This window comes from Hyposmocoma kahamanoa, unplaced genomic scaffold, assembly GCF_003589595.1.
Source record: "Hyposmocoma kahamanoa isolate Upper Pololo Valley unplaced genomic scaffold, ASM358959v1 76, whole genome shotgun sequence".
Lineage (NCBI taxonomy): Eukaryota > Metazoa > Arthropoda > Insecta > Lepidoptera > Cosmopterigidae > Hyposmocoma > Hyposmocoma kahamanoa.
The window spans coordinates 8,012,361-8,026,560 of NW_020653900.1; positions in this window are offsets into that span (position 1 = coordinate 8,012,361).

A 14,200-nucleotide genomic window follows, 5' to 3' on the forward strand; every position below is an offset into this window, starting at 1 on the left:
AATTGACACTCTTGGTCTAATAAGGCCATATCTGCAAAATGATAACTTTTCAGGTGAGAGGCTTAAAGATTCTACGAACGAAATTAGTCGATAACTTTTTTATACTTAAATAGGAGAGTTATAAAATGTCTCACACATATAATTTGTTTTTATGTAGTTCGTATTATTTTTATGACTTTCGTGTGATAAAAGTACTTTTGACGTATGATCATAATAATAATAATAAATAAACAATTTATTTGATATCCAAGGCCCACTTGTTACTAAATACAGACAATTTTAACATATGACTATTATTAGTAAATACACAGACAAAATAAAAACACACATTATTACCTACGCTCGAGGCGCCGACTACCCCATCACCTCAGAAATCAGAAACATTTATTGTATGAATTGGTAAAATACAAGTGTTACTTACATTGACCTACCAATTACAACTGACTACATCCACAATTCTTACCCAAATCAATCGTACAATGTCTTAAAATTACATTTCAATTAAAATTTATTACATAAAACATTTCTTAATTAATTCACATTTTCGTTTTAATGCTCCTTATAGCCTTTAATACAATAAATTTTGAATAAGCATCTATAATTACCAGAATAGGCGTATTGTTTTTTTTACTAATTATATAAGGTTCCCCGTGGTCGATGTAGATAGTTGACATTTGAGGAATTGGGTGCATATATTGTTGCCTTCCATACTTTTCTTGTACAATTAGTATCATTGTGACCCGCTCTCAATCTTGTCTGACATTAATTATAGATCCCTCACAATTCGACATCACATGTCCAATTTAGACAGTTAAAACATTTAGTAATTACTTGAGTCATATTTCTGGAACTTGCGAGATGCGTCTGCATTAATAGGCTTCATAGTGCGCTCTGTAATCTTATAGTTAGGCTGACGTTTTACATTTCGAAAATATCTTAACGATTTTTCTGTGTCCTCGATTCCTACTGCCTCTGCGTCGTACCTAACTGTTCTATTTTCTATACCATACACTATTCGGTCAATAGCATTCTTCCCAGTCAAACCGCAACAATTTAGTTCAACTGCCTTTTCGTAATAATATACCAGATTATACGCCAGATATATATTTCATAACATAACCAAATTCAGCCTTTTTGTTAAAAAATGATTGTAATTTTCGTAACTAGGAAAAAGTAATTTTAATTTTTCTTGCTACATTTTCCAGGTAAGACAAAAGTTTGACCTTCATACCAGCGTTTCATTATGCCCCTAAGTTTCAGGAGAGCGTAATGTGCAGTTTGCTTACTATTGCAACTGTAAATATCTGCACACTCGTTCACTTTGTTCAGCCACGTCACTATTGTCCGATTCTTTATTTTTAGGTCAAATTCTGGTACTACATTTAAAGTTGAAAATTTTCTTTAGAACGTGGCATTATTACAGTGGACATAGCTTGCAGCGTCTTGTTCAGCGTTTCCAATAAACTGTTATTTACAAAATTATTACTTGTGCGTTACGAAGTAGTTCTTGTTTCAGCTCCAATATTGGACATTATTTTGGCACTCTCATGTATAGTCAAAAACATATCAAGCCACACACCTTTATTCGAATATTGGAGCTGTACAGGCGCCAGCCGCGCTTGAGTACCCTGCGCGACTGTCTGCGCCGCTGCTAAGCATCTATAATAAAAACGCGACTGCCCGCGCGATTGCCCGCGCGATTGCACGCGCTACTACACGCGAGTCTGCCAGCTCGTCTGCCCGCGCGATTGCACGCGCGACTACACGCGAGTCTGCCCGCGCGACTGCACGCGAGTCTGCCCGCGCTAAAGCACGCGCGTCTGCCCGCACGACTGCCCACGCGTTTTTCGCCCGACTGTCAGCGCGACTGACCCGCATGGTTGCCCGCGATTGCGACCGAGTCCGCGGTCGCACGGCCGCTCGTGGCGACTTACGCGAGGCGCGATATTCAATTTCACACAAGAAAGCAATATCCACATTATTTGTACACGTAGAACACAAATTGTATTTTAGTTATTTATTTCTCATTGATAAATTGATCCAATTACCTAGTTTGATAATTAAAGTAAATGTCAACATTGTAAAAACATTAAATACAAATTACACGTTTTGTATGCAATGAATTTTGTTTCATTAATTTATTCTTTATTCATTTCTTTATTTTTATTTTACAATGAATTTTGTACTGATCACGTGCACCACGCTCCTTTTAATGAATATTTCATTGCACTAATGTTTAAACCACATAATATTATATAATATATTTTATATTAACTGCCTCCGTGGCCGAACGGTTACCATGCCGGACTGCCACGCAGAGGTCCCAGGTTCGATTCCCGGGCCGGGAGAAATGTTTGTATGGCTTACATTTATTTCTCTCGTGAGTTTGGGTGTAATTTGTGGTTGTCTATGTGTGTGTCCATGGCACCCGCGACACAGGGTTTCCCTAGTGCGGGGCTATGTTGAGTGTGTGCGTTATTATTATTTAATAATTAGTGAAAGTATTTTAAGGATAAATTAGTGAATGAGAACAAATGACGATCTCAGCTGTATGAAATTTATTGTTTGACGTTTGGTTTTACCTTTCCTTATACAATACCGTATGACCGTAGATGAATAATATTGTTGTTATAATGGCGTGTAGTCATCCCGTCTTCTGAATTTGAACACTTTTCTGGTTAAATAAAACTGCAGACACACACTAAAACAATATATTCTTCCCGAAAAACCACTACATTCCTTCATCCGCCGCCATTACTCGTAGGACCAAACTATCGACAGTTCTAGTGCGTTGTAGCAATTGCCAACTTATTTTATTAATAATTACAATAAATGTTATTATAATCATATTCCTTATATGTAAATTAATGAAATATTAAATTAACTTCATTCCTATTGCATATATAACAAAATAAGCAGTATTTCATTTATCGATTTTATTTATGAAGAACACTAAAACGTAACTTATATACTTTAAAAATATACTTAAATTTATCATTCATTCTTATGTAATATAACATACTTTATCTCTTAATTATTGTCATGCCCTACCGAACTCATAATGTACATACTTAGAACGATTGTAACATCTATTCTATTATTCTATTTATGCTCTCCTCAAGGTCAATGCTCTCCGCATTAATTGTTGAGTACGCATGTACTTAAAATAAGGACAGAAATAAAATTATTGAGTATTAGAGCGTTATTCGACGACAAACACGATAAATGAATATGAATATTTTATATATAGGTACTTAATTCTTGTTGTCAATTTGATATTGCCGCGCAGCAAGCTAAAATTTGGACAGTGCACGATAAACAATTCACACAGCACTCACAAATAAAGCAAAAAAGAGTACCTGAGTGACAAAACGCACAACATTTTTCGTTTACCTCTTCAGCATTCTGAGTCTTACTGTGTAATAAACTGAAATTTTCCTGTTTTAAACTGTCTTCTTTATCCTGTTTTAAACTGTCTTCTTTAAAAGGTTGATTTGATACAATTTGTTTAGGTGTTTCTGGGTCTGTTTCTTGCATTTCCAAACTGGAAATTTGAGCCATTTTGATTTCCTCAAAAAGTACCTATCTTTTTTTGATTTTGTGAAGTTACACTTAAATAGGTAGCATATTAAAATTCTACTTCTACATGATGAAATTAATATAAATAAACACAATACACTTTAAAAAATTCATTTCTAATGTTGCAAATCTGGCAGACTAGTGTGCCTCGTAGATAGTGACACAAGACGTCAACGTACAAGGTTATTATTAACGAATGAGGCTCCCACGATTGTGTCTCATTTATATTCACGATTTTTGTCGGAAGTTAATCCCAGCTTCAGCTTCCCTGCGAAGCGCACGTAAATAAATAAATAGTTATTTGTTATGCAAGGCTGCAAAGTTGTTGTTTGACGCGAGTGCTTGTATTGAAATATTGAAAAATTCTAAGAATGAATGATTCAAAAATAGAAACCTGAGCGTAGCGAGGGTTTCAAGGCACGAGACCAAAACAACTTCGCTGCCGACCGAAACACAGAAATTTTCACCTCACTGTAGCGAGGAAAATGGTAGATGAAACAAAAACAGTTGAACTAAGTTTGTATAACAAATCAGTTTTATTAATTCTTACAAAAAATCTACATAATAAGTAAGTACCTACTATACTAAAAATTACTGCAGTTGTTAATATTGATAGTAACATTTTTCTTGTTGGATAAAAGAGCTAGGTGCACCACAATCTATCGTCAAGTTCAATAGCAGTGCGATATTCTAAATGCTTTCATTTGTCTGTTTTATGTGCCCAAATCACTCTACATACCCTTCTCTATTTTTGTCACTACACTACCTACACTACGTACGTCGGTACGTCATCTTTCATTTTAATAGAGTGCGTCTGAGTGTGAGTTTAATAGAGTACACATAATACGTGAAAATGTTCTTCTTCTTTTAAATGCTATGGCCCCATCGAAGTAATCGATGATTTCGCCAATGTCAAGGTGAGGAACCGTGAAAATATTAATGGTATGTTCATGACAAGTCAAACGGACTTAGAAAATGAGGATGACCGACAACAAAACGTGTTTGAGTCGTCTAGCGGCATAATTTCACAACGTTTCAATGCCTCGAGCCAATGATATTATACTTCGAGCAATCAGCCCATAATCAGCCTATCTATTCACGTAGCATTTCAATAGCAGATAAGCAAACCTTTATTTCACTTAACGTTGAATAGATGGCGTTGTATTCTATGTATGGACAAATAAAACCATAAAACCAAAATAAAACCGTGGATGGCCAAAAAAGTCTGAAATAAATCATTATCATTATTATGTAAAAAAGGAAAGAGCTAACAATACAGAAACAAATTGCGGGCTCTTTGCTCTAATGTAAATTGAGCCTTGGGCTGTCGCTATTGCGACACATTGGAAATGAAACAATTTTTCGGAACTACGTACAGTGAAGAGCACGTCAAGCTTGACAGTTTGTACTTTGGACCGTTCTTATCATAAGCGGCATAGAGTTGGATTTAATAAGTCTTAAGTGTCAAGCTTGACGTGCTCTTGACGTACATCTCAGAGGACGGAAAAAAATAAAGGAATAGTCTTAGGGTCGTATTCCAGAACTCTACTCAATGTATCATTATCATATCAGGATTTGAGCAGACTTGAGTATGATTTCAAGCACTGGAAATACGACCCTAATGGCAAGGACTTGAGTATGATTTTCAGTGCTCACTGCAATACTCCAGTCCTGACTTGAGTATTGAGTAGAGTTCTAGAATACGACCCTAGTGTCGTATTCTAGAACTCTACTCAATGCTCAAGTTAGGATTTGAGTATGGTTTAAAGCACTTGATATCATACTCAAGTCCCTGCCATTAGGGTCGTATTTCCAGTGCTTGTGTTGCCAGTGCAATCCTGACTTGAGCATTGAATAGAGTTCTAGAATACGACCCTAAGATGTACGTCGATCGCATACATTTTTTTTTCAAACCATATCAACATTTTGGGCCCTTTACACACCTCAAGGTCACACCTGACAGATGGGTTTTAAAAAAATATTATGCGACGCGATTTAGATAAAAAATAGTTTCATTTCCAAAATATACACATTTTAATTAAAACATGCTACGTATTTTCCCCAAAGCCCAGTCTGAAGTTCGTACTTTTGTGTATAATATTTCAACATTAACGTGATATCATTGTATTAATAATACTTAATTAACTCTCTTGATGTATTTATTCATTAACGCGTTGACTCATGCATACGTAAATGGATGCAGATAGATACGGTAACGGCAAAGTATCACAACATAAATTAGGCAGTGGCTCTGGAAGTATTTGTGACTAATCGCGATCGCCAAAGTACCTACAAGAATATTGTTTAAAAAAATTAATAAACAGTAATTTTATCATTAAATAATATAGAATAATAAGACCTATTCAAATACAAGCGACATTCGCTACTGCTATGGGTAGCCAGAAATACCGCGCGGTATCCTATTGCATACTTGCATGAGTTCTGCTACTATATTTTCTAATTTGTGGTTCCGCGGCTAGAGTGAAACCGAGATACCGCGCCAAACGACCCCTAGTCATCCATATAAATCCGTCCATTCAGGTAAATCCGCTTTTTTATATTTATGGTACATTTATACTTTTTCATTTCAAACGGTTATCAATAGGTAAATATAAATAATAATAATGGTATAACGCGGGAAATCTTCCGTCTTGCCGTTCCGCGCATAGTGGCTCCACCTGGGAAGGAGGAGGAACCCCTCCTTCGGCTCGCGTCGCGGCTCGACGCCAAAACCCGAGTTGAGGAAAAATATGACGCGTGCAATCGTTTTGCCAGCACGTTTTCGATTGTAAATTGAATATTCTGTACCTAGGGGTGTCCACTTAGAAAATACATCGATATCTTCATTCGATGTAAAACATCGAAACCTTGCATCGATGATTTTCGATGCATCGCTTAAAAACATCGATGTTTTTTCAACAACGAATACTTTTTTGTTTTTCTTACCTTAACAGTGAATATAGCAATAGAGTGGTGCTGTCACTGCTGTAGTGACGTGCTTAATTTTATGATACTTTTATGTTAGTTTAGTAGTACTGGTCAAGAGAAGACAGGAAGTGAAAAAAGTGGTATTCCAAAAAATATTGCAAATTAATAGAAATGTTTTTACGCAAGAATAATTAGGTATACTGTTTAAAATAGACAAATAAGCTGAATACTTACATATTCAATTATTCATTCACAGACGAATGAAATAAGCTAGGATTATAAATACAATTAAAACAAACACTAAATGACTTATAATATCAAATTGAAACACAGAGTTATAGTGTTTTCTATGATTCAATGTTTTTATTCAAAAATATCGATGCATCGAATAGAATTTCTTCTTGTCAAAACATCGAATCAATCCGACATATTATGGTACGATAAACATCGAATGGATTCGATATATCGATGTTCAACGAATATCCCTAATGTACCTAATAAATGCTTATTGTGAGCCACGTGAGCCTATAGATTTATATAGAGTTATTGATGATCTATTTCTCAGTTTGACTTATTATTTTGAATAAAAGATGCTTAAACTGTTTTTTTGGATCTAAATGTGTGAGGTATTTTCACAAATAATATAATAATGAATTGTTATTCATTATTATAATATTTACAAAACGGCATGATGTTTCACGCTATACAATAAAATAAATTTTGTTACAAAATATATAGTTAAAAATAGGGTAGTTTACATTACCATTACAACCCCAGTCAACCGTGACCAAGTGACGTGTAAAGAGCCCGAAAAGTTGGCTTGTTTTTCAAAGAAATATGCGATAGATCCGAAATAGATGAGTTTTATTTCCAATTGCGAATACCTAAGAAATTAATGAGTATGTAGTTTAAGTGTGCTTTGTAACTTATATCCGGCTTTTTATATTTTTATACTTTTTTATATGTAAATGGTAATCATAAATTAAGAAACTTAAAAACGTTTAATAATGGTTTATTTTGTCAGCTTGACGCGTTCACCGTAGTTATTTTTCGTAAAAGATTTCATTGTTTAGAAAATTTTGCTATTTAGTAAGTATATAGTAAAACCTAGGTATTCACGCAAAATTTCTTGTATTGCAGAATATGCTGCGTGCCTTCTACGTTGGATTACCTTCTTGCACTATCTATCTTCGCCACGTTCGTTTTTTTCTTTGTTTGCTACATATAAAGTACACAGCGTGAACTTTAAGCACAAAGAGGAAAACTATAGTTACGCAAAGAATCTCGCAAAGAAGTTTACCTCGAAGGAAGTTAATGAACCCGTCAATACGACGAACGACATTGCAAGGAAAAGATCCAATTTGACCATTTCAGTGTAAAAGACACGTTGATCGAAAACATACGTTTCTTATCTCTATAAAAACTAAAGAAAATCGAGTTAACTTGGAGTGTCTTGGATTTACAATAAGTGAAACTCGGAATAAGGCTGTTAAAAATTAACTCTTCCCAAATCTCCACGTAGATGGAATAAGAGACCTTAAAAGCCAAGCTTTCTTATTTTACCGTTATTAATCAGAAAGTAAATGCACGATTTTCTTTTGCATTTTCAAAAATGGTTTACGAACCTGAAGACCCGATACCATCAGCTCCGCCACCAAGTTACAAAGATGTCATGTCAGGAAATGAGGAACCACCACCATACCATTCACAAATATTCGAACCTGAATCAATACAGATTGAATCGGACCTATTGGACGGCGGTGATTTCAAAATATGGCGTTATTTTATTCTACTCTGCTGCCCATTACTAATTTTGTTTGCGTGTTGTAAAATTTGTTGTATTGCGTGTTGTGGGGAAGAGGGGAATGTGAAGAATAAAGTAGGGGATACTCTTGATAATGATGTTGTTTTGTCAGTTGGTGATGGCGGTGACAGTCGTGATGTAAGTATCACCTCCTAACGTGTAGGTGAAGGGTAGCATAGTTAGTTTTTTTTATTTACATAAATATGCTTTATTGTTGCATAAATATGCAAAGTAAATCTTTGTAAATATTATTATAGGGTGTAAAAAATAAAATACCATCTTTTTCAAAGAGTCTTTTAAAACACCAATCACAATACAGATGTAAATAAATGACTAGATATACAGAAATAATTGAAACTAATCTAAAGAGTATTGTAGACATAGACTAAAGTGCTACATTCAACATTTACTAGTATACAGGGTGTTTCATAAAAGGCAAATTGAAGTTTTAGAGTGGTTACACGCGGCGACTTTTAGCAGCGATGCCAAAACGCGATTCCATCGATGCAATCGAGCGTTTGCGTCGATGCAATCGCGCGCTTGCATCGAGTTTGCATCGCTGCTTAAAATCGATCGCGCGTGTGTAAAGGTAGACGATTAGCGACTGCATCGCGTATTTGTATCGCATTTGCATCGCTGCTAAAAGTCGCCTATTCTAACCGCTCGCAAATAGGCAATTTTTGTTACTGCCACGAGACATTAGCCGGCAACTATGAATATTTTATTGTCAAATAATTCATAGGAAATCGACCAATTCACTGTGGTTTTGAATTGCTACCACATACACCGATCGCTGATATAAAAATTTTCGAGATGTTTACTTACATAATATTTAAAAGTTTTCAGTGGAAGACACAAGCGATATAAATAAATTTCCATATAAATTGTATATGTTTCGACATTTTATTCCAATTAACATGTTTTAATTCACTTAGTTTTAGGTACCGTTACATTTTAATGTCACAGTATCAAATTTGGCATAAAAAGCTAAAGGTTTTCGCAAAGGTCATATTCATGAAAAAACTAAAAATGTAACGCACCAATCTGAAACACCCTGTAATAGACAATAACTTGAAATACATTTGCTAAACGTTTTGTTACTCGATAAGTCGCATACACATAATTATAAAAGTAATTTATTTTCATAATGCTTTCCTAGTAATAACGCATTTAAAGAACGTCTACGCAAACTACATTTTAAAATGTTTGTGGTTATTAATAATTATTTTTTTACCACGATATGGTTTTCTTATTCTCCCAATATACATTTATGTTTATCTGTGACGTTGGAACTTCAAGCCGCTCCGAAATTTCGAGAGGGGAATTAAGTTATACCGTAGTAAGTAAATAACCGGCGACAATCATCTGCGGAACCTGCTAAGGGAAATAACATTTTTACTAAGTAAGTAATTTATATATTAAACAGTTTTAAAAGTAGCGGCGATGATTTTGTAAAACATTCCAATCCTTATGTAATGTCATTGGTTTAAAAATATTATAGATAGATACTTTATATGACACGCGAAAGGCTGTGACGCGAAAGAAGTACTTACTATAGGTGATATGTACGTTATATGGAAAGTCAACTCACCTGTTGTCTCGACATCGGAAACGGTGCTACGAAAGATCTAGTGTATCGGGGTACCCTACTCTCGAAGCACAAAATCCGTAGTTACGGCCGTTTCCCCACTATGGATAAACTATGGAACTAATCTCGTATTACATAAGTTCGTTAACGAAAACACGGGCACGTTCGAAACTGTTAACAAGACCGTTCGAAACTATCCTATCTCGTTGTCATACATTCTTAGTTCTAGTCGCGATCGAAACTAAAGTCTGTAGTTCATTCATAGTGGAAAAACGCATCGTGCTTCTTTCAATTTGATCGAGATTACTTATTTGACATTGTTTCGGACGAAATGTCGAACGAGAATGAGAGTAGACCCCCTGTTACGGAGCCGATTAGCAAACTCTAACCTCAAAATACTGCTAGGAAAAAAAAACATTCAAACGCAATATAAAGATTTGTAACAAACTCGTAAAGAAATTAGTAAGGTCTACGGACTCGATCTGTAGCTCAGTTGGTTAAAAACAGTGGCCCCGGCATGGCAACAGACACTGGTTCGGGTTCAAGCAGATCGATGGATTTTTTGTAGTGTTCGATCCTTGTATCAATAATAATAAACTTGTACAGTATGTTTACAAATAATCTCAGTATAGAGTACTAAAAACCGACCTTAAAAGTTCGCGGAATTACCTACATCTATTTGTAAAGTTTTATTGAAATCGGGCGCGAAACCGGATTCATCCCCTAGTTTGCCACCGTAAGAGATGGAATATTTTCTTCAAATTTAAATGGGACCACTGCTGAGGTACCCTCTTAACAATAAAAAAATAATCATCAAAATCGGTTCTCAAACATATCGCATAACACACAAAATAATGCAGTCGAAATGAGAACCTCCTCCTCTTTTTCAGTCGGTTGAGAATATATATAAATCACGGTATTAAAACATCATGATATTCAATAAATATCACAAAATACCTTCTAATAAAAATTATAAAAGAAAAATATGATAAGAAATAATGTATGTTAAATAATACTAAATACATATAATTATAATATAATGTTAAACGTCGCTAGAGGGTGCTTTCATGCAAACATTGGCTCTGTGTAGTTTTTTGTATATAATAAAATAAATATGTGAGATATATATGTTAAATAATTATGTAATAACGGCGTCCGAATCCAATCTGTCCACACGTGGAGTCTTTGCTTGCAATTTCCTATTGCATTTCCGTCAAATGTAATAAAGAATAGCTCGACCAGTTAATTTTTAACATATTGCCGGCTATACTAACATGTAACAGCATACTACACCCACAGTCGGCAGTCCCGACTTTATTGGTTAAAAATATTGTTACTGGTAAGTTATGTTTATCGGAGTCGTAAAGTCGATATCGCATTACTACATTCTCTACATTTTATGTTATTTAACACTTAGATATACTGACTTTCGATATAACGCAGCTAAAGTAAGACCACTACTGTCCCCTGTACGGATCACGATTGCAGTACTAATGCCATAACCTAAGGACCATAACCTATTTATCCGTTTTCTGAAAACAGGAAGTGCAACTTGTAGGGTTAGTACATCCGAGTATATAACCAGATATTTGGAATATACGGAGACGTACACACAGGTCAGTTGTTGGCGCTGTCTATATTTCAGTGCAAACGAGAGTTGATATTTATAAGTGATGTACGAGTATCACTGATAAGTTGCCAGGAATGTATGGTATAATGTATATTTCGCCTCTATTTCTGGTTATATACTCGATGGGCTAGTAAGACACGGTCGTGCTAGCCCTACTGATCGAAATATCTGCATTTTCGATTCCCCTCCCACTTCATCTAGCGTCATCCCGCCCTCGTCCGCTTGCTACCGTTACGAAAACAAAAACATTACTCGAGTGTGTTTTAGTTATTTTTTTCATAATTTTGACTTATTTGAAATATGAATTGTTTTTGTCAGCGTACTAATACAGAAAAACTTTTGATAGAACTACATGTATTGCGGTCGGGTTGAACTTGTCACATTTTTTTAAACTGTAAATTAATCTTAAAATTAGTTTAGGGCAAGAAATGTTTATAGGTACAATAGAAGCCACGCCATCTACAGGATATCCCCCAGCCCGTATACAATAATATTTGTGCCGCTCTGGACACTAATAAGGTACACAGGTAAGTACAAAGGTACCAGTGATTATATAAACTAGGGTTTGGTGTTCACACATTACGATTTATCATAAGACTTGGTTTTAAAGGTAATATAATTATACCATAGTTATATGCAATAAGTAATGTTTAATAAACGGCATTCCACTAATAGCACATCTAAAATAACAGTTAATTTCTATGATTTTGTTGCACAAATTTAAAATTTAAATGTATGTATTTAGTTTTTATACCAGTAGGTACAATAAATTATTGCCCTATGTTAGATTTGTAAAATTAGATTTCAAATGTGCAACATTTATTCATTTAAATATTTATATACATTAATTTAATTTGATTAAATTTTATTTAACATCTAAATAAATGTTCTCAAATTTTTATGTATGTGATATTTAACATTTAAAATGTGATTTATAATAGTTAGCCATATTTATTTGACCTAGTATCATTAATACATACTTTGTGTTAAAGCTTCGATGTGGGCAAACGCACAATGAATTTTATTTAAAATATACATTAAAAATAGGAATTATGCCGTTACTCGTAAAGCTTGTAAGCATTATTGTGTTCCCATTGGGTGCTGGTATAATTACAGGCACATGGGACTTGTGTCTCAGGGTAACGGGCACAGTGTGAGCGCCCCTCAAATCTTAACGATTTAAATCTTTGAGTGGCACTACAACTGCTATGCATAGGCACATGACTTGTTCGTCCTGTTACTTGATTCTACAGCTGTCAATTTTGTCGATACTCATAGACCTCTGCATAAACGGCGTGTATTGGTGTCACAACTAAGTTCATATAAGGAGCTGTCTTATTAGAATTATAAATTCTTTAGCATTATAAATTCTTATAAGGAGAAAATGTCAAACCTCTAAGGCTGCTAACAGATTGACTGCATGTTTGCAGTTAATACGTGAAGTCGTAACCAACTTCATGCAGTCGAGATCACTTCATGCAGTTAATGCGTGAAGTCGTTATTACCTTCATGCAGTTGAGTTCTCAGATTAACTGCAAACATGCAGTCAATCTGTTAGCTGCCTAATCTAAATTTAAATCTCCTGCTTTCTTACTATACTAAAATAAATTGCAGTTTGCGATTGACCGTATCGAGGCGAACGTAACTATAAAAACTTTAAATACATACAAGATTGCTTTTAATATAGTGACTGCAAATTTGTTACTTGTAATATGTTCTATGGACAGTGTGGTACTTGCATTTGTTGCATACATCTTGCATTTGTAATAAATTGGTTATAGAGCTGTAAAGAAAACGTTATTATTGTCACTAATTAAAATTCAACCTGTATGTAAGGAGTAGTAGTAGTTTTTTAATTAATTTTGTATTAAACTTACAAACGTAAGTAAATATTTTATAGACACATTATTGTATAAATAAAAATAGTTTACAATGGCGTTGTCACAAATACTTGAATTGGTAATTAAATATAAATATGCGTATGAACGACCACACTGCGCACCATACAGGGTTATTTGTATAATACTAACAACCTACCAGGAGTATATTACTAACATATCCACAACAACTTGTTGTTCCACGACTTTTTACAAAATATAATAATTTTATCATAATTGTAACTTTTTCACTGAATTTTTTTCTATTTCCTTGGAACCGCTCATCAGATTCTGACTTCTTGGTGACAATGGGACTGTTACGGACTCCTTTGTACATTTTGTATTTTCTTTTCTGTTTGTCATGGTGACAGTGATTTGTTGATTACTTGTATTATGTCAAGTGAAAAGTCGACTTTTATTTGCAGAAAATAATTAGTAATTTGTGATAGCCGAAACGAATCCGGACCAGCATCAGGGATCACCTCAATAGTATTATACCCTTTGAAAAAAAAAGAATTTTCAAAATCGGTCCACAATTGATGGAGAAATTGGTGAATACACGGACATGCCTATAAAATTTGAGGATTTCCTTCGATTTTCATGAGATGCCCTCATCAGATTTTGAGTTGGTGACAATGGGACCACCACGAGAGTGCACCTTTTCAAACAAAAAAGAATTTTTAAAATCGGCCTACAATTGACAGAGATATCTGAAAACATACATAAAACGTATAACCTCCTCCTTTTTTGAAGTCGGCTAAAAATGTTTTTAGGTTCTGTTTGTAATATCTGAT